Here is a 6,000-nt window from a genome sequence, read left to right on the forward strand (position 1 = left end):
GGAGCCAGTGGGTTTAGGGGACACATGACCAAGTCAGAGAGCAGTTGGTGCAGCTAAGGGAGTGCTTGCATCACCCCTGCCCCAACCCCAGGTAGCACAGCTTGCAGGTCCAAAAGAGACCCCTTCCTTCTGTTTGAGGAAAGAAGAGGGAAAAGTAAAGAGGACCTTGCCTTGCAAATTGCATACCAGCTCAGCCACAGCAGGACTGGGTACTGGGTATCAGTCATGAGGCCCCCTTTCCAGGCCCTAGCTCCTGGACAACATTTCTAGACACACCCTGGTCCAGAAGGGAACCCACTGCCTTGAAAGGAAGGAGTCAGTCCTGGCAAGATTCATCATCTGCTGACTAAAGAGCTCTTGGGGCCTGAATAATCAGTAGTGGTAACCAAGTAGTACATGCTGTGGGCCTTGGGTGAGACTCTGAGAGGGGCTGGCTTCAGGTGTGACCCAGCCTATTCACAGCTGTGATGGCTACAGTGAGAAACTTCTTCTGCCTGAGAAAAGGAGAGGGAAGTATACAGGGTACTTTGTCTTGCAGCTTAGGTACCAGCTTGACTACAGTGAGGAAGAGCACCAAGTAGGCTTGTGGGGTACCAATTTCCAGGCCTCGGCTTGTGGATGGTATATCTAGCCCAGGATGGACCTGCCCTGGGCTAGGGGGAGTCCAGTGCCCTAAAGGGTGAGTCCCAGGACTGGTAGCATTCACCATAAGCTGACTAAAGAGCCCTTGTGCATTAAGGGAACATTGGCGGTACTCTGGCAGTACTCCCTGTGGGCATGTGGTGGTAGTGGACACAGGGGGAGGCTTCTCTGCCTGGGGAAAAGGGAGGGAAGAGTGGAAAAGACTTAAATCTTGTGGTTTCAGTGCCACTGTAGCTGCAGTAGAATAGAGCCACCAGGTATATTTCTAAGGCTTCTGAATCTAGTCCCTGGGTCCTGGACATCATCTCTAGACCCACTGGAGCTCAGGGGAACTTGCCACCCTGAAGGGAAGGAAACAAGACTGGCTGGCTTCACTACTTGTTGATTGCAGAGCCCTGGAGACTTCGGCAAATATAGGCGGCAGCCAGGTAGTGGTTACAGCAGGCCGTAGGTAAGACTCAGTACTATGCTCGCTTCAGGTTTGACCCAGCCCAGTCCCAGTATTGGTGGCCACAGCGGTGCTTATGTCACCCCTCATCTAGCTTCAGGAAGCTCAGCACAGAGGGAGAGACTGTGTTTGTTTGGGAGAAAATAAGGGAAGAGAGCAAGAGTCTTTGTCTGGTAATCCAGATAATTTTTCCGGGTCTTATTCAAGACCACCAAGGTGGTACCTCTATGAGTCTGCAAGAACTACAGTGTTAGTGGGCTTGGGGTGCCCTTAATGTAGATATGGCTGCAGTGACCAAAAACTTAGATTATAACACCCAAGTCCCTTCATATACCTGGAAAGCCTTTTCAAGGTGGAGGTGTACAAACAAGCCTAAACTGTGAAGACAACAATAAATACCCAACTCTTTGATGCCAAGACAGTGATGAATGTACATAAGAATCAAGATCACTTTGGAAAATACAACCTCACTAAATAAACTAAATAGCAGGTGCCAATCCCAGAGAGACAGATATATGTGACCTTTCAGACAGAGAATTCAAAATAGCTATTTTGAGAAAACTCAAAGAAATTCAAGCTAACACAGAGAAGGGATTCAGAATCCTATCAGGTAAATTTAACAAAGAAATTGAAATAATTAAATAGAATCCAGCAGAAATTCGGGAGTTGAAAAATGCAATTGACATACCGAAGAATTCATCAGAGTCTCTCAGTAGTAGAGTTGATCAAGCAGAAGAAAGAATAAGTGAACTTGGAGACAGGTTACATGAAAATATACAGTCAGAGAGGACAAAAGAAAAGAGAATAAAAAAGAATGAAGCACACCTACAAGACCCAGAAAATAGCCTCAAAAGTGCACACCTAAGAGGTATTGGCCTTAAAGAAAAGCTAGAGAGAGAGACAGGGGTAGAAAGTTTATCCAAAGGGTCCGGGCATGGTGGCTCACGCCTGTATTCCCAGCACTTTGGGAGGCTGAGGCGGGTGGATCAGGTCAGGAGTTCAAGACCAGCCTGGCAAACATGGCAAAACCCTGTCTCAACTAAAAATACAAAAATTAGCCAGGCGTGGTGGCAGGTGCCTGTAATCCCAGTTACTCAGGAGGCTGAGGCAGGAGAATCACTTGAACCTGGGAGGTGGAGGTTGCAGTGAGCCGAGATTGCACCATTGCACTCCAGCCTGGGTGACAGAGCGAGACTTTGTCTCAAAAAAAAAAAAAAAAAAAAAGAGAGAAAGTTTATCCAAAGGGATAATAACAGAGAACTTTCCAAAACTAGGGAAACATACTATTATCCAAGTACAAGAAGATTATATAACATCAAGCAGATTTAACCCAAAGAAGGTTACCTCAAGGCACTTAAAATCAACTCTATGTTTAAGAGACATAGCTTAAAGTAATAAAAGCCATCTATGACAAACTCATAGCCAACATTATACTGAACAGGGAAAAGTTGAAAGCATTCCCCCTGAGAACTGGAATGAAACAAGGATGCCCACTTTCACCACTTCTGTTCAACATAGTACTGGAAGTCCTAGTCAGAGCAATCAGACAAGAGAAAGAAATAAAGGGCATCCAAACTGGTAAAGAGGAAGTCAAACTGTTGCTTTTGCTGATGATATGATCATATACCTAGAAAACCCTAAAGACCCATCCAAAAAGCTCCTGGAACTGGTAAATGAATTCAGTAAAGTTTCAGGATACAAAATTAATGTCCACAAATCAGTAGCTCTGCTATACACCAACAGCGACCAAGCTGAGAATCAAATCAAGAAATCAACCTCTTTTACAATAGCTATAAAAATTAAATAAATAAATAAAATAAGGTACTTAAGAATACACCTAACCAAGGAGGTAAAGGAACTCTACAAGGAAAACTACGAAACACTGCTGAAAGAAATTATAGATGACACAAACAAATGGAAACACATCCCATGCTCATGGATGGATAGAATCAATATTGTGAAAATGATCATACTGCCAAAAGCAATCTACAAACTCAGTGCAATTCCCATCAAAATACTACCATCATTTTTCACAGAACTAGGAAAAACAATCCTAAAATTCATAGGGAACCAAAGAAGAGCCCATATAGCCAAAGCAAGACTAAGCACAAACAAGAAATCTAGAGGCTTCAAACTATATACAAAGCCATAGTCATCAAAACAGCGTAGTGCTGGTATAAAAATAGGCACATAGACCAACAGAACAGAATAGAAACCCAGAAATAAAGCCAAATACTTGTAGCCAACTGATCTTCAGCAAAGCAAACGAAAACATAAAGTGGGGAAAGGACACCCTTTTCAACAAATGATGCTGGGATAATTGGTGACCCACATGTAGAAGAATTAAACTGGATCCTCATCTCTCACCTTATACAAAAATCAACTCAAGATGCATCGAAGACTTAAATCTAAGACCTGAAACCATAAAAATTGTACAAGATAACACCGGAAAAGACCTAGACATTGGCTTAGGCAAAGATTTCATGACCAAGAACCCAAAAGCAAATGCAACAGAAACAAAGATAGACAGGACTTAATTAAACTAAAAAGCTTCTGCACAGCAAAAGAAATAATCAGCAGAGTTAACAGACAACCCACAGACTGGGAGAAAATCTTCACAATCTATACATCTGACAAAGGACTAATATCCAGAATCTACAAAGAACTCAAACAAATCAGCAAGAAAAAAAAAAAAAAACCCCATCAAAAAGTGGGCTTAGGACATGAATAGACAACTCTCAAAAGAAGATATGCAAATGGCCAACAAACATATGGAAAAAATGCTCAACACAGCTAATTATCAGGAAAATGTAAATCAAAACTACAATGCAAATCCACCTTACTCCTGCAAGAATGGCCATAATCAAAACATCAAAAAATAATAGATGTTGGCATGGATGTGGTGAAAAGAGAACACTTTTACACTGTTAGTGGAAATGTAAACTAGTACAACCATTATGGAAAACAGTGTGGATATTCCTTAAAGAACTAAAAGTAGATCTACCATTTGATCCAGCAATCTTACTACTAGGAAAAGCAATAACCACAGAAAAATAAGTCATTATACAAAAAAGATCCTTGCACATGCATATTTATAGCAGCGTAATTCGTAATTGCAAAAATATAGAACCAGCCTAAATGCCCATCAATCAACAAGAGGATAAAGAAAATGGTGTATATACACATACATACACACACACACACACACACACACACACACACACACACACAATGGGATAGTACTCAGCCATAAAAAGGAGCAAATACTGGTATTCACAGCAACCTGGATGGAACTGGAGACTATTATTCTAAGTGATGTAACTCAGGAATGGAAAACCAAATGTTGTATGTTCTCACTCATAAGTGGAAGCTAAGCTATGAGGACACAAAGGCATAAGAATGATACATAGGACTTCGGGGACTCGGGAAAGGGTGGGAGGGGGTGAGGGATTAAAGACATTGGGTACAGGGTACACTGCTTGGGTTATGGGTGCACCAAAATCTCAGAAACCACCACTAAAGAACTTATGCATGTAACCAAACACCACCTGCTTCCTAAAAACCTATTGAAATAAAAAATACATTTTTATTAAAAAAAAATGTCCATACTACCCATACTACCCAAAACAATCTACAGATTGAATCCAATCCCCATCAAAATACCAATGACATTCTTCACAGAAGCAGAATAAACAATTCTAAAATTTATGTGGAACCACAAAAGACTGAGAATAATAGCAAAAGCTAACCTGAGCAAAAAGAACAAAACTGGAGGAATCACATTACATGACTTCATATTCTACTACAGAGCTATAGTAACCAAAACAGCATGGTACTGGTATAAAAACAGACACATAGACAAATGGAACAGAATACAGTACCCAGAAATAAATCCACACACTTAGGGCATGGCTACACGGAGGAAGGGGTTTCTGAGCACAATACTCTGTATGTGTTAACTTTGTAGTTTTGAAGTTAACAAGACCCTGGGCTCGCTATGCAGTCCGTATGTGATGTTGAACCCTTTACACACAGCACTAGACGGTTTTGAACCTATCAAAACACTGCTTCACTTAAATTTCACCAACTCCTTAAAATCCTAGTAAGTCTATGTTTTCCTTTGTTCCTATGTTTTCCTTTTCTCCCACTTTGTGGGTTGTCTGTTTACTCTGCTGATTATTTTTTTTGCTGTGCAGAAGCTTTTTAGTTTAAGTTCAGTCTATTTATCTTTGTTTCTGTTGCATTTGCTTTTGGGTTCTTCATCGCGAAGTCTTTGCCTAAGCCAATGTTTAGAAGGTATTTTCCGGTGTTATCTTGAGCAATTTTTATGACTTCGGGTCTTAGATTTAAGTCTTTGATGCACCTTGAGTTGATTTTTGTATAAGGTGAGAGATGAGGATCCAGTTTAATTCTTCTACATGTGGGTCACCAATTATCCCAGCACCATTTGTTGAAAAGGGTGTCCTTTCCCCACTTTATGTTTTTGTTTGCTTTGCTGAAGATCAGTTGGCTAATCAGATACCTCATAGCTCCTCTGTTGTATAATTTTGTGCATTGTAGGTCAGGGTCAAAATGATAAAGGTGATTTTCTGGGACTACAGACTTGTCAATAACAGGTGGTCCTAGGCTGATAGAGGTAAACAAATAAAAGCTTTAAAAGAATGTTCTCTGTTAAAATTTGCTTTCATAAATTTCATGTTTAAAATCATTTGTGAATAAATGTTAAAATAAAAAGGTGAGCCACGATTTTGGTAAGGCAATTTCTGAGCAAATCACACACAATTTTTTTCATTCCCATTGATCTATTACATAGACGAATATTTGGTTGTGAAAAAGTGAGAGAAAGAACTCCGCTATTTTATTTTAGTAGAGCAACAGCGAAGGGAGACGCCTTCGCTGTAGCTCAGAGT

The sequence above is a fragment of the Pan paniscus genome, chromosome 5 (genome assembly GCF_029289425.2).
Source record: "Pan paniscus chromosome 5, NHGRI_mPanPan1-v2.0_pri, whole genome shotgun sequence".
Taxonomy (NCBI): domain Eukaryota; kingdom Metazoa; phylum Chordata; class Mammalia; order Primates; family Hominidae; genus Pan; species Pan paniscus.